At 39.2% G+C, this 21,482-nt stretch overlaps 2 long non-coding RNA genes across 2 annotated transcripts in view; one reads left to right on the forward strand and one right to left on the reverse strand.

Moving 5' to 3' along the window:
• The window catches only part of LOC126937371 (uncharacterized), a 59,312-nt gene extending 40,745 nt beyond the window's left edge, over positions 1-18,567 (forward strand). Inside the window, exon 5 of the long non-coding RNA XR_007719714.1 lies at positions 18,452-18,567. This is a non-coding gene — a long non-coding RNA (uncharacterized LOC126937371). The remainder of the gene's footprint in view (positions 1-18,451) is intronic.
• The window catches only part of LOC126937372 (uncharacterized), a 48,109-nt gene extending 29,499 nt beyond the window's left edge, over positions 1-18,610 (reverse strand). Inside the window, exon 1 of the long non-coding RNA XR_007719715.1 lies at positions 18,549-18,610. This is a non-coding gene — a long non-coding RNA (uncharacterized LOC126937372). The remainder of the gene's footprint in view (positions 1-18,548) is intronic.
• Between the last annotated feature and the right edge of the window lie 2,872 nt (positions 18,611-21,482).

Raw genomic sequence — 21,482 nt, forward strand, 5'->3', positions numbered from 1 at the left:
TTACTGTACCATATAATAAAGATAGTATCTCTCTATAGGGCAAAAGGCAGCTATGCTTGCAGCTCATTTAAAAGTTGTGGGTTCTCTAAGCTCCAGGATCCTTAGCTTTGGCATAATCTCTCTCCATGAGCAACACTCACCAGGGACAATCCATATTGCTCCTGTGGGACTTGAGAGATGTGGGGTAACTGATATAAACATGAAGCTTATGTTGCTTTCTATGGCATGAGTAATAAAGTCATTTGTCTCTGACCCAAGAATTTCATGTCTTCTGCCAACTTCCATGAAATTATTATGGGCTAATTTGTAGTAGGCTTGCAAGTAGGATAAGATCCCAGACATTCACAGTACATGACACCCACTTACTTTCTCACCCTAGAAAACCCCTGGACTCATATGAACAACACATTACAGTTTGGGTCTATTTTTATAACCAGTACAGCAGCAGTCACATTCCTATTAAAAATCAACAAGAAGTTAGAGTAGATATTTGTCAAATAATAAGATGAAATTTAAAAATATGAGTCTATTAAGTGAGATATTCATATTAACTGAATATTTTTCAAAATGTATCAAAGGGTACTGCTGTGGTTTAAATGTGTGTGTGCCTTCAAAACTCATACATTGAAACTTAATCTCCAGGGCAATAGTATTAAAAGGTGAGGAATTTAGAAGGTAATTAAGTCACAAGGGTTACACTCTCATGAATGAAATTAGTGCCCTTATAGAAGAGCTTAAGGGATCTGGTTTGATCCTTTTTGCCCTTTTGTCCTTCCATCCTTCTGCCATGTGAGGACACAGCAACAAGTTGCCTCTTGGAAGCAGAGGTCCCTCACAAGACACCAAATCTGCTGGTGTCTTGTTCTTGGACTTTCCAACCTCCAGAACTATGAGAAATAAATTTCTATGACTTATAAGTGACCCAGTCTAAGGTGTTGTGTTGTAGCAGCCCAAACAGACTAAGATAGGTACACTAGTCTTGTAAAATATCTGGTGAAAATAATGTCCTATGTTCACATGTTTTGCAATACATTCACTGTTTTATATCTCATCCCCCTTCCCTGGAGAGTCACAATGCACATCAGCTTATTAAAGATTCTGAGAAGCCAGTAATAAGAAAACTATTTGCATTATTTAACCAGTAGCATTTCCTGCACTTTTTCAGTATAACCCCTACTGACATTCTATGCAATGATTGTCCATGGAATACACAGGGGGAAATGCAGGGTTAGATCATTTCTAACATCCCTTTATGTATCTATGATCCAAATGTCTGAAAATAAGTAGGAAACACATTTATTAGACAAATATGGGTACACTCAGTGCTTCTTAAATTTTAATATGCAAACAGATCACCTGGGAATCTAGTTAAAATGCATATTTTGATTTAGAAATCTGTGTAGGGCCTGATATTCTGCATTTCTATAGAGTTCTCAGATGATGTCAATGCTGCTGGTCTACAGACCATTCCTTGAGTAGCAATACTCTAGACAATATAGGATCTAAAAAATAATAGTCACATTTGTGATTATTGGTTTAAGACATGTAGCAAACTAATAGATAAGAATATGTTATTACAAGTAAGTTTGGTTTTGCTTTATTTTTTTAGAAATGGGGTCTCTATTGCTGAGGCTGGAGTGCAGTGGAACAATCATAACTCACTTCAGGCTTCAACTCTTGGGCTCAAACAATCTTCTCACCTCAGCCTCCCAAGTAACTGAAACTATAGGCACACATCACCATTCCTGGCTAGTATCTTAAATTGTTTGTAGAGATGTAGAGATGTAGACTACCCAAGCTTGTCTTGAACTCCTGAGCACAAGTGATCCTCCCACCTCAGCTTTCCAAAGTGCTGAGTTTACAAGTATGAGCTACCACATCCAGCCACAAATAAGTTTTAATTATATATTTAAAGAAATGTGGTCCCAATTTATTGCTTCATTTTAGACAACTTGGGGGTGATTTCAGAATTTCTCAGAAATTCAGAATATGTTTACTTAGTAGAAAATTTGTTTATTCCTGATAAATTCAGGAATATGTTTACTTAGTAGAAAAATGTATGAGAATCAGTTTGGGATTCTGCATCGTTGTGAAGCCTCTTCCCAACTTAGAAATTTGCACAGAGACAGGGTCTTCCACAAAGACACAAATAGCTTGTGAGTCAACCCAGCAGAGGGAATTAACCTGGCCATGTTTTTACCTATGTGCTTAATACGGTTTGGCTGTGTCCCCACCCAAATCTCATCTTGAATAGTAGCTCCCATAATCCCCACGTGTCATAGGAAGGACCCAGTGGGAAGTAATTGAATCATGGGGGTGGGTTTCTCCCCCCTGCTGCTCTCATGATAGCCAATAAATCTCACAAGATCTGATGGTTTTATAAAGGGCAGTTCCCCTGTACACACTCTCTTGCCTGCTGCCATGTAAGACATGTCTTCTGCTCTTTTGCCTCACATGATTGTGAGGCCTCCCCAGCCATGTGAAACTGTGAGTCCATTACACCTCTTTTTCTTTATAAATCACCCAGGCTCAAGTATGTCTTTATTAGCAGCGTGAAAACAGACTAATATAGTGCTCCATACTAAAAATTACTAAAACTTATTCTCGCCAAAAAATGCATTTTTTCTTTTGTTTTCTCTCAGTTCACAGTTGAACTTTTTTGGCCTATGTTTCAGAAATCGTTTTCCCCACTTTACACTTATAATTCTGTAGTAGAATTGTTTCAACAAAATCTAAAGGCACGTGAGATCAGGTAGAAAGGTTATAAGGAAATCCACTTCCGGGAGCATAAAAACATGATATCAACGAAGTTACTTCCAACAGTAGTAAAGAGAGAGAAAGTTTGGCATGCACTAATTAAACAGTATGATATGTGTGAATTTGTTTCCAATTATGAGATCTGAATCCAATAATGAATTCTTTGACCCTGTTTCCAAAGAAACATATTTGGCTCTATATAAAATTTCATAACAATCCCTAAATAAAAATAATGTACAACCTTCATGATACATGAGAAGAAAAATGTCAACGGTACACTGTATGCACTCAATGGAATAATAAAAAACATTAAATAAAAAATAAAAAAAAATGTATCTTTCCTATAAGTATACAACAACAACAAAAAAAATAAATAAAAGAAGTTTAGTGTGTGGGGTCATAAAAGCATGAGTAAATTTCACTTTCACATAGATTTATGTTAATACTGCATTTCTGCTATTGGTGCATGTTATTTAAAATAAGTAGAAAAACAGTTACTCATTATGGCAGTAGGACTTAGAAAAATACCTTTTTTGTTTCGTTGGTGTTTTTTAATGTGTTGGAGTGGAAGAAATGTTTATCTATCAGAATTTTCTGTCAATTTTCTGTCTGTAGTGTACAAGACTAAGCTATATGTAGGGAATACATAAGAAACCCAGCAGAAAACACCACACCCAAAGTAAACTGCTGAGGGGAGTTTAATAGACTCTTTACAAATGTGCGGGCAAGGATTTAGGGAAATCAGCAAGGAACTGGGCAATTCCGGGAATGGGGGCGGTGCAGGGCTCACAAACAGGGAGTTATTGTCACTCTTGGGATCAAAGGGAAAAGGATGGAGCAGTCAATGGAAGCTGGGTTGCATTCCTTAATGGAAAGGCTACCTTAGGGAGGGAAGCAACTAACGGCCAGCATGCCGACAGCATGAGCCTAAGGAGGAGATACCCCAACCTCACAGTACTGATGCATTCTAATCATAAATCCCAATGAAGTCAAAGAACAAAGTAGCTGTTTGCTGCCAGTCAGCCTTCCAGGGGCAGAGAGAGAGAAAAGAGGCATGTGGCTATGGGGAGACGTGTGGACAATAAGCAGAACAAGGGGTTCTGTGCAGGAAGGGGATCTGTGCGTTTACACATGGGTTCACACAGGGCTCATGCTAAGAGCTTCAGGCTAATGCTAATGAAGAAAAATGTGACTAAAGGCACTTCTGAAAACCTGGAGCATTGCATAAACATGTTTATTTCTCCTTATGTGCAAGAGTGCCCATGCTGTGTTTGCTTGACTGAAATAAAATGTTCCAAGACATCCTGCACATTCCTTTGCATTAACAGCAAGAGCTAATGGATCTTAAAACAAGAAGAATCTTATCAGACCTGTGTTTAAAAATCTCTCCTGCAGAATGGAAGAAAATTTTTGCAATCCACCCATCTGACAAAAGTCTAATATCCAGAATCTACAAGGAGCTTAAACAAATTGACAAGAAAAAACAAACAACCCCATCAAAAAGCAGGCGAAGGATATGAACAGATACTTCTCAAAAGAAGACATTTATATGGCCGACAAACATGTGAAGAAAAGCTTATCATCACTGGTCATTAGAGAAATGCAAATCAAAACAACAATGAAATTCCATCTCATACCAGTTAGAATGGAGATTATTAAAAAGTCAGGAAACAATAGATGCTGGCAAAGCTGTGGGGAAATAGGAACGCTTTTACACTGTTGGTAGGAGTGGAAATTAGCTCAACCATTGTAGAAGATAGTGTGGCAATTCCTCAAGGATCTAGAACCAGAAATACCATTTGACCCAGCAATTCCATTACTGGATATATACCCAAAGGATTATAAACCATTCTACTATAAAGACACATGCACACGTATGTTTACTGCGGCACTATTTACAATAGCAAAGACTTGGAACCAACCCAAATGCCCACCAATGATAGACTGGCTAAAGAAAATATGGCACATGTACACCATGGAATACTATGCAGTCGTAAAAAAGAGGTGACTTCATGTCCTTTGCAAGGACATGGATGAAGCTGGAAGCCATCATTCTCAGCAAACTAACACAGGAACAGAAAACCAAACACTGCATGTTCTCACTCATAAGTAGGAGTTGAACAATGAGAACACATGGACACAGGGAGGAGAACATCATGCACCGGGACCCATTGGAGGATGGGGGGCAAGGGGAGAGAGAGCATTAGGACAAATACCTAATGCATGATGGGTTGATAGGTGCAGCAAACCACCATGGCACATGTATACCTATGTAACAAACCTGCATGTTCTGCACATGTATCCCAGAACCTAAGTAAAGTTCTTATTTTACTTAAAGTTAAAAAAAACTCTCCTGATCCCATTTTCTTGTAGCAGATTTTATATGTCATATATATAATTAATAAATCATCCTTTGCCCTCATGGAGACTTTCTTGACTTCTAAATTTCTCAAAAAATGATTTTTTTTCTAGAAGTATAAATTATTGATGACAGTGCTGGCGGTGGTGATGATGATGATGACAGCTATCCCTTATCGAATGCTTACTATATGTGCTAAAGTACCTAAGACGTAGGTACTATTGTTGTAGGCACTATTTTACACACAGGTAAAAAACTAAGGCTAAAGGAAGTCCATTAACTTCTTCAAATCATATCACCAGAAATGACTGGGGTTTTTGGAGGCTGTCAGACTACAGAGCCCTCAATTTTAAGCAGTCTATTGCCTTTCCAAAAACAGTATATTATATCTTTTATTTTAATATTGAGAAAGTTGAATGATGACCTTTAAAACTTTTCCTTACTGGTTAATTAAATGATATACAAAACTGCCAAAGATGGAGAAAGAACAAGAGAAAAGACAACAGAGAGGGCATGAACTGAGGGAAGATGGAGGACTTGGAAAGTTCTAAGCTGATTTCAGTCTAGTTGTTGGATCTTGCCATTCACAAATGTTCTCTGTGACTTTCCATCTGAACTGACAGCTATCCTTTCTTTTCGTAAATGAGTGTCGTGAACACTTGGGAGCTAAGTTGGATCATTTTGTCAAATCTGTATTAAAGTTCTACATATGAAGCTCTAATAGTTTTGTATGCCAGAGGCCTTACATTTATCCCATGTCAGTTTTGTTCAATGAAATTCTAAGAAGTATGATGGAACTGTGCATCTGACCACATAGCATCTGTCAGTGTGAAACTGCTATACTAACATGTCAAACTGATTTTTGTAAAACACAGCAATCAATCAAACCTGGGGGTTATCTATATTACTTAACATCAATGCTTAAGACATTAAAAAACATTATAAAGGAATAAATAATAATTCTTACTCAACTTGAGAATATCAAAAGATAAATAGCCATTATAGATTACTGAGGCTTGATGCTTCTCCACCTCTAGACTGCTGGGCCTACTTTTCTATTTATCAGATGATAGTCCATACTATGTAGAAACAGAACCCTTCAATAAGTTTTTCAATAACTTGTTAACACCTTTGACAAAAAGCTTGGTGACAAAAGTAAAATGTTTATATAAAATGACAGATTGAGTTTACCAGTGGGATTCAATTATTCATGATATCTATTAACATGAATGCTGAGAAGTTGCTATAAATTTCCTAAAACTTGGACTGCCCCATAGCTTAACCCATATTTAGCAGAAGAGATGAGAAAGAATTCACTGGCTGCTCACTGGTCTGATTTGTCTGGTGGCCATGTGCCAGTCTGTGCTGGTACAGATGTGAGAATTGTAGGCTGCTGAAGACGATCCTGTTATATTCCTTGTCTTTGCCACATGTTAGAAGAGACTTTACTGGGCAAGGCCTGGATTTCCAAAATAGCTTTCTGTAGAGGTCATCTGTTGTTTTTGCCTTTTTGATGATTTTTTTCTTCTTTTCCAGGTTACAATACTTCAAATTTGCTTTGGGGACTTAGCCCCAGTCAGAACGTGTGGTTTGAGATGGATCTTGTGATCCATGCTTAGGCTACCTAAGCCCTGAATTTCCTTAGCCATGTTGCTTTTTCAGAGGTGGGTACATGAGCCAGTCCTGCCCTACCATCAAAACTCCATCTCTTTGGGCACACTGATAGGTTTAGAAATAGGCAGAAGCCCAAGTTAATTCAAGCATAGTTAATTCTGAATCCTGGGAAGGTGCACTAATAAAATTATCTTTTCTGCTGGGATGACTAGTGCTCACAGTGAAATAATCTTAGAGATTCAGAGCACCCACACAGAGTTCAAGAAGGAAGCCCATGAATGCAAGACAGAGAAAGTAAATGATTTCTGATAACATTGTTTGAGACCCTGGATCAAACCTTGCCTGAAGATATGAGTACTGAACTTTCAAGTCATAGCAGCCAATTCCTCCTTCTGTGTGCTTAAATGAGTTTGAATTGAGTTTTCTGTCACATGCAGTAAGAGAGTTCTAGATAATATATTTCTGAACTACAGTTAGTCTCACTAGAAAAATCTCCCTATTGATCTCCCTTTTGATCTAGCACTCTCCTGTTAAAGAACATTTAGCAATAAATCTTCAGTGCTTAGCTTGACAGGCACAATCTGGCCTCTCCCTTAACTTGGCTGGCTCAGGCATGTGGCTTAGCAGCATGAGGCCAGTTGGAAGGGAGAAAAAATAGGACTTGGATGGGAAGTGGTCAGGGTGCTGTGGCCTCCTTGGAAGAGGGCATTTGTGGTGTCTGGGAATAGTGCCCCGTGGTCATTTCTAAAATCAGGAGTAAAATAAATATGGAAGATTGGAGACATAGAACAAATATTTCAGAGACATACTTCTGGGAAATCTGGGTCATCAAAAGGAGTTGGGATCCTGCAGTTCAAGGGAGAGGTAAGTTTCCCTTGGTCCTTCGGTGCTTGAACCTGGGTGGAGGCAGGCAGGCAGCCAGCCATGTGGTTGGGCCACCAGAGCTCACTCTGGAGAGCAACCCATATGAAGCCCCACCTGCAGGCGGAATTCAGGCCACGGCCAAATGCACTAAGCCTGTTGATATTTACTCAAGAAGTCAGATGGTCCTGAGCCTGCTCCTATGAGCCTTTGATAGCTTCTGTTGGAGAAGACAGAGGCAGGAAACCAAGGTAGCTGCCAACAGGTGCAACCCACCTTCCAGCTCCATGCATTGGTTTGGAGACCAGCCTAGACTTGGGCTTAAGTCCCAGATCCACCACCAGCTAGTTGTAAAACTTTAAGCAAGTTTTTTAATTACCTGTGCCTCAGTGTTTTCATCCACAAAATAGTTATTTTTTCCGAAAGTAATGATGATGATTAATTGAGAAATGTGTGTAACAGGCTTAGCACAGAGTAGATACTCAGTAAATGCTATTTCTCAGGACACCCCTACACTGTAGCTTACCTGAACATCCCATTTTCTATGCATAGCTGCTTCTCCCATTGTTATACATTTGTTTTCTCCCCTTATGTTCCCCTACTGAAATTCTACCCACCCATTAAGATTTAATTCAAAAGTCACCACTTTCCTGAAGCTTTCCTCCCAACTAGATGGAATCTTTTCTTCAGCTCTAGTTCTTTGTAACAGACAGAAACCGCATATATGGCAGTAGTTCTTAATGTTGGCTGCATATTTGAACCATTTGAAAATCTATTAAAAATATTGATGCCTAGGCCCCAATTCCAGAAGTTTTGATTTAATTGGTCTGGGGTGAGGCTCAAGCATAAATTTATTTGAAAAGCTCCCCAGGTGATTTCGCTGTGCAGCCAAGATTTAGAACCACTGATGGTTGCATGAGTATGTTCTTAAATAATGTTTATCAGTGAATTGAAGCTAAGGTATTAATGGCTTAAAGTTTTAATAGACTACCTTTAGAATACTTGTGTTTTTGTTAAAAACAGTGCAATGCTATGCTCCAAGAATACAAAAGTAAACAAGATTTTTGTTTTTTATGTCTAGCCCAAAGGAAGGAATCACAATTTAACTGGGGAGATGCATTTAGAGTTGTGAGCATATAAGATCATATATGAGTTGTACCCTAGAAATGTGTCAAAAATATTTTAGGAGCACAAGAGGAAAAGTCCGCTAATTTAGAGGTGGCAGAAAAGGGAGAGAAAAAAACTTCAAAACGTGGATGAGCTGTGTTGAAAGGTGACAACAGATTTGCAAGGTCTGAGTCAGAAGGCTTTTCAGACCATATATGGAGGTGTCAAAATGTGTGGCTCCTTCCTATTCATATACCTTCCTAACCCAAATGATCAATTGCTATAGAGAGAATTGCAAACACGTTGATAGGAAGTTTTGAAACAGAAGGTCTATTTCCCAAATTACACCTATATCAGACTACTTTGGTTACAGTGAACCAGCTCCCAGCTTCAGTTATTTTTTTTTTTAAGAGAGAAAGAGTTGCCTTCCAAAACCAGCTCATAGAAAGGATGGGTGTGACAGGGTTCAGGGGTAACTGTACCAGGAACAGAATGCCCCCAAGGTTCTATTCTCCTCCTGTCCAGGGACTGCTTCTCTTTGGATGTCAATTTCATTGCCACAGGCTTGTTTTGCCTGTGCTTCTGTGGCTGATATCAGTCCTCGGATTTATATATTCTCACCTGTCCCACCTATAGAAGCATTTTGAATGGCTTGAATTAGGCCTTGTCAACTCCTAGACCAAGCATTAAAGCAACATATGGGGTACTCTGATTAACCTAGTTTTGATTCAAGTGCCTATCTCTGGCAATCACTATGGCCAAAGAAGCAGAGTCTACGGGAAGTTGTCAGCTTCCATTCAAGTAAGTCTTGTGGTTAAAATAAGCCTTTCTAAGAGCAGACAAGCTGAGTGCTGCTTGGAAAAGAGTTTTGGGCTGATCTTAGAGATAAATCTCCACCACTGTCCATTTCATGGCCACCTAGCTCTCTCTTCTTAACATTTAAATAATTTCCCACATGCCTCTGTGGGTGATTGCAGCAACTTCCATTAACAGGTGGAGTCTATTTCCCTCTTTCCTTGAATCTGCACTGGCCTTGTGACTTGCTATGGCCAATAAAATGAGACAGAAGTGGAAGGGGGCTAGTACTGAGCCTAGACTTCAAGGGGCCCTATGTACTTCTACTCTTTTAAAGCCCTGCCACCAACAATAGAACAGACCCAGGCTAATCTGATGAAGGGAAGACCCTCTATGCAGAGCCAGACGTTTAGGTGAGTCCATTCTAGACCAGCCAACCATCAGCCAAACCACTAGCTGAGTCACAGATGCATGAGTAAGCCAAGATCAGCCAAGCCTAGCCAAGACTAGAAGAACTACCCAACCAAGCCACAAACTCATGAGCTAAATAAATGGTTGTTGTTTTAGGCTACTAAATTTTGTGGCTGCATGTTAGCAGAATTTTTGTGGAAATAGATAACCAATATAGCCACCAGTTTACAAAATGCAATAATCCCACATATAACCACACATATAAGCAGCCCACCTAAATGCCAATTGCTTAATGTCCAGTATCATGGGGTTATGTCTCTTCCATTCCATTAGGTACAAATGCAACTATTCTGACACTAATATTTAATGATGGCAGAAAATTAGGATAACACCAATCAAAACATCCCACTTAGACATGGGGAAAACAAGAGCTACATGAGGGGGCAAATGCTACCTGGCATTGATCCATGCTATTGATCCTTGCCCCCAAGGGCTCTGATTTCCTTTGGGAGTCACCACTAAGGCACTGTGTGCATGGCCTTGGTAGGAAGATTATTCCAGCTTCACAGAAAAAAACACGAAAATTATCCTGCTGGAAAAGGATAATAAGATAAATGATAGTTTTAGTGGGTCTCACTGGCATCTATGTGTTGAATTGTTGCCCTGGCAATATATTGAGTTCTTCAGGTGGCCAAGCTGAGGTTCTGCCAGCTGGGTGATTCTCCTCCTCAATTTTTTTTTTTTTTTTTCCTGCAACAACCCCAAGGGAAGGGAAAGAGGCTTTGGAAAGTTTGGAAAATTCATCCATCCAGTTCACCTACAATTGGTGCAGAAAATCCCAAAGGTCTAAGGATTTCCTTGGGGCTTAAGCAATCATTGACTCTGGTATTCAGGTTTGGGATTTCTTCTGCAACATCACAGCCACCTAGTCACCAGCACCAGGAATGTGGTCTGGCCTGATATTTGAACTAAACATCATCCTCACTTTTTCCTCCTAGCTTGTATCTGCTTAGGAGTTTAAAGAATCAGATCTCTGCCTCTGTCTTGTGGTTGGGAGGATGGATAGAGAAGGAAGGCAAAATGAACCTTTCTTTAAACCCCAGGTTAATGCTTGGGAGGGCTTGGAGATCAGACTTCCTAACTTGCCCAGATTTTCCCAGTATTCCACTTCAGCTTGAGCTGAGAAATGGACCTTTACAATTTGCCAGCACATGAATACCAGACATTCAGCAATATGAGACTGCTCCTGAAGGACAGAAATTGATTTGCTTAACAAAGCTATTTCTCTCCCCTGCCAGTCTGCATTCAGCAAGGTCAAAGTGTGACTTCCTCTTGCAGCACCATACTGAATGCCCTAAGAGGAAGTCCCCACGTTTCACTATCATGATATTTTTCTACCACATTCTCTAAAACTTCAGCCTTGATGGACATGTGGTTTGAACTCCAAGAAACCATAGATGACAGTTTAACCAATAGTGTCAAATCTGCCAGGATTTGAGCCATAAGCTTAGAAGACAGTTTCCAGAAGAAGGGTGCTCTACCCAGAACATCAACATTCTCAACAAACAAAACAAATCCCTAACAACTACTATTTTACATTAAACACTGCTCTGGAATTGCCAACTCTGATTGATTGGTAGGGGCTGCATACAGTGCTGTATTGAGAGGGATTCTGAGGCTGTCTGGATTTTGTGGGAAAGAATGCCATGATTAATTAGTTATGTCTGCCAAGGTCAAGAGATAGGAGAGTAATGAGATATATGTCATGTTTTGCCACCCTTATTTTATACCGATTAAGCTTAAGATCACGTCTGCTACATGGATTTTTCTTTTAAAAGTAAGAATTTCATAATTTGATAAGCATTTGAGATAAAATTTGGGAAGAGTCTAATATGAAAACTAATCACCTTAACTTCTCAGTAGAATAGCTTCACTTCTCAGAAGACTAGTTCACTTGTTTATATAAATAAACGTTGTCCACGGATTTTGTTTGTACTCCAAAAGTTACAAGGCATCCCCAGTTGAAACCGTTGCATACTTAAGTTACACATCTTTTTCCTCTTAAATAAAAAGTCAGGCAATAACTGAACACTTTATATCCTATAAAAATGATCCTGAGTTTTTGAGGCTCAGATATAATACTTGCTTTGCCTGCATCTCAGTCCTGTGAAGACCAAATGCACTTTGAAAATGTTAAAATACTGTACAAAAGTTATTTTTATTGCTTTCCACCTTGAAAACTCTAGTACTCTATGTAAATAATTTTTGCCATCATGGAGTTTTAAAAAAATTACTTGGTTCCTTATCATTGATCCTTCTTCCTTTAGGGGAATGATCTCCCAATGTCCCTTGAGGTTGCTCCAATCTCCTTTGGGGTTGCCTTCAACTGTATGACTATGGTAGACGCACCTGACAGTGGTAACGTGACTTGAGCATCCCCTGAGAAGGACCTTGTATGGGAGAAGCACCTGAAATGTGTGTTCAGAGTCCCAAGCTAAGGAATCTGGGAGTAGTCAACCTAGAGATCCATTCTTTATCTGTGAGGAACATCTGAGCCCTGTCCTATAGAACGCAGGCCATACAGGGGATTGAGGCCTTTTGTTTCAGTTTAAATAAAGGTTGCCAAGTGGAGGTTGGAAGAGGAGAGGATGTTAAGTGAAAATGCTGTATAAACTGCATGCCTTTTGCAAGTGGTTGTGGTTCTCCTGTCCAGCCCATTACCACTAGACTCTCTCCCATGCATGTAAGCCCCCCAGTAAGACCCCATATCTTGTTTTCTGGCTCTGGGTCTCTTCTTTGACCTCTTGAACCTGGTCACATCCCTTTGGAGTCTACAACTGTTTGGCACAACACTGTGGCCTTGGCATAATGGTGGTCTCATCATCCCCATCCACAAAAAAATAGGGCAACAGTGGAGGCATCATTTTCCTTTTCTGAAAAGGAAATTTTCCATTCATTTTCCTAAATCACTAGTGTCTAGACATGTGAGAAAGCTCAGCAGAATCTGATGCTGTCTCCAAAGATACTGGCTCTTGAATATGGGCAAAAGTCAGCAGCAGCAGCAGCAGCACGTGTGGTCACAGCCTTGCTTGAAGGTTGCAATGGTGGCGATGTTCTGATTCTAACCTGACCATTCCTGGAGTGAGCATGCTGTGCTTCCTGGTGCCTGGCCTCCTTGTCTTCCATCTGTTTCTCAAATCACATTTTTTCAGTCTCACAGTGAAACTCTTCACATCCAGTATCTTCTGTGAATCCCCCCTTCCTTCTTGTATTTATATTTTAATGTATTGATTGCTTACACCAGCAGTGATTTCTGTTACAATCAGAAGGCTTCAGGAATGCAATCACAGATAGGAGTAATAACATGAACTCTGTGTCTGTATTTTGTACACTGGGCCTGAAATGCAGTGGGTGCTCCATAAGTAATTGCTAAATAAATGCAAGTGTGGACTGTAACGGGCCTCTGGTCTCTGTGCTCTAATTAGCCACATGGGGACCCCAGTGCAGGTCCAGACAATGTGTCTGAGTTTAAGGCAGGTAAGGCCAGGCCAGCTGAGTCTGTCCTCTGATGAGAGAGGTAAACTCTCTCCCAGAAACCATCACCCAGAAAACTTTCACTTATTCTTCTTTGATAACCTCCAGCTCCTATGAAGTTTGGGAAATCACTTATCTTGCCTGGGGCTGGTTCCTCTCTTGCCACAACTAGATATGAGATTCCATAAGGAAGGAAGATATGGATAAATAGATATTGGGTAGACAACTAATGATGTCTGAGAGAAAAAAGAATTAATAAAAATTAGACAATAAGTCTGGCCCTCTGAGCATCAGAGACTACTGGACTTGGATATGGTTCGTCTCCACCAAAACTCGTGTTTAAGTTTGATCCCCAAAGTAGTGGTTTTGGGAGGTGGCACTTGCTAAGAGGTGTATGGGTTGGGGTGGATCCGTCATAACAGGCTTGGTGCTATTCTTGCTGTAGCACGTGAGTTCTCACTCTTGGGAGACTGGATTAGTTCTCATGAGCGAGGATTGTTGTAAAACCGGGATGCCCCTCAGGTATCCCCCTCTTCCCATGTGTCTACTTCCCCTTTGACCTTCTCTGCCACATTGTGACATAGCATGAAAGACCTCGTCAGAAGCCAGGGCCATGCCCTTGAACTATTCAGCCAGCAAAACTATGAACGACATGACTCCTTTTCTTCATAGATAACCGTCGTGGGTATTCCTTTATAGCAACACAAAACAGACTAAGACAGAGACCATGGGACTCTGGACCACTAAGGAAACAGGAGAACTTCCTAATTAGCATAAGTCCAGGCCCCCACACTCCACTCTGTCTCCCCCAGGCCAAACATAGATGTCCCTCCAGAAGACCTGTGAAGTCTGAGGATGGGGGCTTATTTTCATACAAAGACATGTAAGCTCTGATTGGAGAGGAGGACTTATTTATTCAGAGGAATCAGAATCACTGTAGCTGACCTAGGTTTTATAAGCCTGGAGGTTTCTACCTGAAGGCAGGGGTAGTCCTAAACTGCCTAGAATGAAACACTCAAGTCTGTGATGTATTTTCAGTGATGCAGCTCTTGCAGCCAAGGGTTCTGTGTGCTGCCAACAATTCTCCTGAATCCTTCTCTGACTGCCTTACAAGGGCTGCTGCGTACTAACCTGGCCCCGGCCTGCCCCTTCAGGATATAACATCCCAGGAGACCCCACTAAGCCAGCAACGACCCTTGCCACTCTAACCTTTCTCCAAGCTCTCTGCTTCTGACCACAAGAACTAAACACTCCCATACTCTGCTCCACGAAGGCTCCAAACACTGGGACCGAGTCATAGCTAATTGGTTTTTTATAAGCCTAAAATTATCCAGACAGTTAAATATTGATGTTCATTTCTGGGTAGCTATAAACACAAAAGGGGTGAAAGAGCATGTTTTATGGCTTCCTCTCATTCAGTCTTTACATAATAATGGTCTTTAGTCAATAAGCCCAGCTTTATAAAGAGGGGATTCATTTGAATTAAGAGAGATGTTCCAATGTGCTTTATGTCATTATGACACAATGGTCCATCCACTTGGCGACATCTACTCTGTTCACCTAGCACACTCCTACTACACAAGTAATCATCCTCATAATGACAGTATCCTTTGGTTCCAATTAAACACCATTACTATTAAAATACAGATCATAGAATCACAATTTGCTAATTGATGCATAGTCTATCTCTCATAGACATAGATAGTTGGTCTATCTCTCAAAGACATTTATGTTAAAGGTAACTTATATTTATGTATGTTCTCATATTATCATTCTAGATTCTAAACTTCTCGAGGGCAGTGTCTTCATTACTTCATTACTTGACGGCAATGTCTTCATTACACATTCACTTATGTTACCAATCAGATATTGATAGAAACTACAGTTCCTTTCATTTTTCTATTAGTTGATAAACACCTAACTGGGCAGCAAGAAAAAAAGAAACAACTAAATTTATTTTAACACCCCAGGAAATTTCATCTTCTTCATTAATTTTGGCAGTTTTTCTACCTACACTCAGCCTATCTTGAAAGAAATGCACAGTCTTTCAGATTTGTGAGTTTGCTCCCTGTTCTTCCCCAAGACAGCCCCTGCGTCCATTTGAAGAGGTGAGGCTGGGGTGACTCTGTGCAGCAGTGGGGAGACAGGGTCCTCAGAACAGCAGAGTCCACCCTGGATTCTCGTGAGGTCTACTGCAGAAGACCCCTGAGCTGGGAAACTGATGACCACAGAAGGTGGTTCTCCTTCCAGGAGGTTCTGCTGGGACCTGGTCCTAGAGCCTGGGACTAGTGTAGGTCATGGCCAGTTTTCTTTTTTAGCTTGATCTAGAGCTGGTCACCTCCCTGATGACTTAGTCCCATGTTCACCCTTGCTGGTGCAGGACTCCCAGTAGATCCAGGCCCAGCCACTCTGCAAGGCAGTCCTTCAATTTCTGCCCCTAACATGGTGACTGCCCTCCTCCTAGAAGGTTCTTATTCAACTCTCCCTGAGCTTTCCAGACCCTCCTTCGATATTCTAGAGCTCATTCATGCTATGGAGAAGCAGATAATGGTGCCGGAGGTCCACTTTCTACCTCACCTTGGGCGACATGTGGGTTTACTTTCATATGGCCTTCTTGGTTGCTGAGAGCAGTCTGTGAGGACAGAGTCCTAGGTGGAAAGGAGCACAGATGCCACTCTCTTCCCCTTTCTCCTCAACCTAACACATTTCGTTGACTCTAAGATGCCATTGGTGTTAAGATGTACCATTGTTCTATGTACTACTCCTACTACTAATAATATAACATAATAATAAACTAATAATAATGTCCAGAAAGCTGTGACACATCCTGATTGCAGATATGGAAAAGCATGAAAAGATATTTATTAAATCAGTGAAATGATTTATGTGTTTGATATATATTTCTATCCAAGGAACATTGGCCCCAAGAGAAAAGATGTAGCCTAACCACTACTAACCTTCTTCTCCTCCCACAACCCTCAGACCAAGAGGAATAAGTCTGGGGTTTTTCACTTCCTGTTATTATATCTTCCTGCTATCTCAGGGTAGCAAGTTTCACTGCCTAGCTTTTCCTTTCCATGGAAGAAATCATTATCTAGTCACCCATGCCTGGCTCTATTTTTTTTTTTTTTTTTTTTTTTTTGAGATGGAGTTTCGCTTTTGTTGCCTAGGCTGGAGTACAATGGTGCGACCTGGGTTCACTGAAACCTCTGCCACCTGGGTTCAAGTGATTCTTCTATCTCAGCCTCCAGAGTAGCTGGGATCACAGGCACCCACCCCCACACCTGGCTAATTTTTTGTATTTTTAGTAGGAGACGGGGTTTCACTATGTTGGCCAGGCTGGTCTCGAACTTCCGACCTAAGGTGATCCACCCGCCTCAGCCTCCCAAAGTGCTGGGATCACAGGCATGAGCCACCACTCCCGGACTCATGCCTAACTCTTGATGTCATGATATGATTATTCTAGAAAGTTCTTTCTGTTTTGACAAAGCCTGGCTTTCAAGACTACGTTGACTTGTGACATAATTCCCTTTTGAATATCAGAAATTGAATATTAGTGTTTTTTTTTTTCATTTTGAACCATTTCTTTAACAATCCTAAAATTCTCTGAGGCATGTTTTTTAGATGTCTCTGGAAGAATAGGGAAAAGTTCAGTTTAAGAAAATACAAAACAAAAAGTCAAAGCACATTAAAATATTACAAAAGAGTTATTCTGTTTCATTTTTATCTTCTCACAAGACCTAGGGTGAAACAATAGGCAAATTTGACATACAGCAAATTCTAGCTGAAAACAAAGGATAAAAATATTTATATTTGTTCTTCAAGTTTTTTGTGAGTACCTTTGAACATAGAATTTGTATCAGTGACTTTCTTGTAATTTCTCACACAAAAACAGCTAAATTAGGTCTTGTTTTCAAGGAACTCACCAGGAATGCTGACTTAGTAGTTGACATATCTGCTATTTCCAAATGAATAATATCTGTCCCACCAAAAATAACCCTGAAGCCTTATATACTTTGTATTTCTTTGTGTTGCACTCTTTGGATGAAGAGTACACACTTGTTTCTTTTTGGTATTCTAGTAGTAACATCTCATAGGCAAAAAAAGGTCCACATAAAAATTGTTATTATTATCGTGGTATGAATGTAACTTTTTTAGTATTAATTTGGGGCAGGCCAAAAGAGAATTTTCAGGAGCAGGACTTGTAATATAGAGATTTTGTGCCATTACTGAAACTTTTTCTTCCTCGCATTCTTTAAAAAGAAACTTTACTGAGATGCCTGGTGAGGTAACAGGAGTGACTTCTCTGGCCAGTATTTAGCTGCCTGCCCAGGGAAAAACTATCTCCCAAGGGCCTGGTTCCTAGGTAGCATGTGCCAAGACACTGAGGACGAAATCTAAATACAATTCTAAAGTATTTGTCAGGTCAATAGTTGGTAGTACTAGAAGTATTCAAAAGAAATCATAATATGATTGTGTTGACTTATAAAATAGGTAGCTGAAAGAAGTGAAAGAAATTTCAGAATCACATGGGATTTTTTCTTCACCAAAGCTTCATTATTTTTCATATTTTCAGTGTTTTAATCATAGAACTATAACTTCAAATACATTTTTTGGGAAGCTATTATCTCTTTATGCATTTTGAGGTGTGATCTTGCCCATATCTGGGCAAAATGTGTGTGTGTGTGTGTGTGTGTGTGTGTAGCATCAAATCTATAGTAAGACCAGCTTTAATATGGAAGTCATAAGGAGGAGAAACGAGTGAATGTTGCTGAAATTTACTTCATAGATGTTGCTTTTGGAAACTGCTAGTGAGCTAACATACTATCAGTTTTGCAAACTGATCTTTAGAATTCCATAATAAATAAAAAGTTTTAGTTATAAGATTGTCATACGTATTGGAGGAATTACTAGAAGGGGGACATTTCTTTTTATGATGACTATTAATGGCTTTCTCTAGTTTCAAGTATGATCCAATATTTCCTCATCCGTTTTTTCTTCTATTTGTAATAGGTCCTGTGCCTTACTCCAAGAAGTGTTTCTCACCAGCGATTAACAGGATGCAACACACAAAAAGGGCTAGTGAATCTGTTTGTTACAGTCTACTTACTAAGGCTATGGCTACAATACTCCAGTGCTGAAGTCAGTGAAAAGGCATCATCCAAACACAATCCAAGGAAAATGCAAGCTGATACAGCACAAAGATGCTTTGTTTAAGAATGGCAGAAATTTCCAGCAACTATCTGGGAGAAAAAAAATGCAGGATGGGAGGGAATGTAATCAAATAACAAAACAAACCCAAACTAAAAGAGAATCTTTATAAACCAGCACAAGGACACTTTGTTTTTAAGTGCACACAATGAATTTTAAAGATCTTTGTTCAGAAGGGAAATAAAGTATTATGAAGGACTGACACATTTGATGGATGGATGGTTTCTGAAAAACCACATTATCAATTACTTTTTCCTTGTTTGGCTCCAGTCCAGTAATTTTTATTTGAACAAGCCACATGCTAGCATGGTTTTGATTGCAGGAAGTGACTGGTTGTTGTTAAAGGATACTATTTCACTGATGAGCTTATCTCTTCCTTCCCCCTCCCCTTTCTGATGGGACTCCGATATGAAAGGCACAGCTTCAGTTGTTATAAACAGAGTCAGGGATTGTTTGATAGACCCACCCGTGTTTTGCTTTCAGCCTTCTGTGGTACAATCCAGACAATGTATTCAGCAGGGCTTCAGAAAAAAACAGTTGAATTCGGCTTATTTCTGTTCTCAACTCTGACATGAAATTTTGATATCGCTGATGTTTGTCTCTCATAAATCTAAGTTTGTTAGCAAAAAAAGGTTATGAATGTTATATTCTTTTTTATATTAGACTACTATCTCAAGTGAGTCCTACTGAGAAAAAAGAATCTTTATAGAACAGTGAAGCTAAAATGTATCACAGATCTTCTCAAACAATACAGTGCCTTGTTCTAGCTTTGCTTGTTTGCTAATCTTATCAAAACAAGTATATCAGAGTATTATTAGTGTAAATATAAGAAACACAGCTAATTAAGCTATATTATTAAGTGCTCTCAGTTTTCCCTTGCAATTAAAGAAAGATTTGGGGGCAGTCATCAGTGGATAGGAAATTATCTACGAAATCAGTTGCTGACACACACAGAGCTGTGTGTGTGTGTGTGTGTGTCTGCTAGTCAAGATAACTTCCTTTATGACTGATTTTTTTTTTGTGTTACCATGCCTGAAACTTAAACTATTTCTAAGTTCCCAGGGTATCATAGTAACTATAGGCTTTGGATAGTTATTTGTTTCCTAGTTCTATATTTTAAACATTGATTTTAGTGATTATTTCTCTGCTGAGAATTAAAAGTAAAAAGGTGGTCTTAAACAATGGGCCATTTGATTATTCATCAGAACATGAAAACAATTCTAAATGAATTAGAATTTAACCTTGTTCAATGGAAGAAATATAAATTTAGCAACTATTTTGCTGATTTACTAATTTACATCAAAATTCTTCTAAAGATCTCGCAACATAGATATATAAAATGTATTATTAACTACAACTCATTCCCTGAAAACAAAATGAAGAAAGCAAAACACATTTCATGTCAAAATTATGTATCTAAATATCTCATTTAGTTCTGATGTGAAGGTAGCTTGGAAAACAGCGAACAAAAGCAAACCTTCCAGAAGAAAAAAAATAGTCCTGGATTTGAATTTGCTGGTTGGCTGAACTTAGACAAGTTAGGGAACCTGAAGCTCCTGGACTCACCTTTAAAAAGAAGATGAGATGGAGATTACGGGATTGTATTCAATCATTTATGTGAGGATGTGTGGCACACTCAATAAATGTTAGCTACCAATGGGGTTGATTACGGAACCTAGCTATGGAATAAATATAAGTCCTTTCCAGGATATAAGAGAGCTTAGTGAGGCAAGATTCATATTAGAGCCTTTCCAGCACTCTAAGTCTTTATATTTATAATATCAAAAACAAAATTATACATCCCTTTATATATTTAAATATTGAGTCGAATTACTAGTTAGTACTCTATTTGCCAATTCTTCCTCCCTAAGCTATGACTTTGTATATATTTGGTTTTAATAATTAGTAAAGTTCTAGTTGTGTATGCAGTAGCTTTACAGATAATAAAAATTTAATTAAACTTACTTTGATGCAACTTTGATTATACATTTTCCTAAGCATTGCATAAATAATTCAAAAATGTATGTGACTAACATCCCTCATTCATCAAAAATCTAAAGTTCTCTCAAATTTTCAAAAGCTAAGTGTTAAATGTGGTTGTGTTAGGGTATTTTAAACATCCTGCTCTAGAACTGATAGAAAATGTACAGTTAACAATACCTTGTGCCCAGTACAGTTGTTGTTATAGTATTTTATTTATTTATTTTTTTTGAGACGTAGTCTTGCTCAGTCGCCCAGGCTGGAGTGCAGTGGCGCTGTCTTGGCTCACTGCAAGCTCTGCCTCTCTCGGGTTCATGCCATTCTCCTGCCTCAGCCTCCCAAGTAGATGGGACTATAGGCGCCCGCCACCATGCCCGGCTAATTTTTTGTAATTTTAATAGAGACGGGGTTTCACCATGTTAGCCAGGATGGTCTCAATCTCCTGACCTCATGATCTGCCCACCTCGGCCTCCCAAAGTGCTGGGATTACAGGCATGAGCCACAGCGCCTGGCCGTTTTTATAGTTTTTATAGGTTAGAGGAGATGTCTGAATGTGACTAATTTTTACAACATGATTCACATGTTTACTGTTTTCAGAGCAAGTTGTTAGAGAATGATTGCTGGCCAGCAATGTAAATGTTATAAAAATGTTTCCAAATTTAATTTGCAATAAATATCTGACAATTCTTTCACATTTTCAATATCTTATGAAAATATATTTATATATGAAAAGTGCAATCATAATAATTTTCCGAATGATTAATTATATGTTAAAAATTTCAAGGAATATAAGTTCCTCTAAGGATTTAAAAATAAACTATTTCCTTTCAAGAAAGCATAAGGACCAAATTTC

The sequence above is a fragment of the Macaca thibetana genome, chromosome 15, assembly GCF_024542745.1.
Source record: "Macaca thibetana thibetana isolate TM-01 chromosome 15, ASM2454274v1, whole genome shotgun sequence".
In the NCBI taxonomy this organism is placed as follows: domain Eukaryota; kingdom Metazoa; phylum Chordata; class Mammalia; order Primates; family Cercopithecidae; genus Macaca; species Macaca thibetana.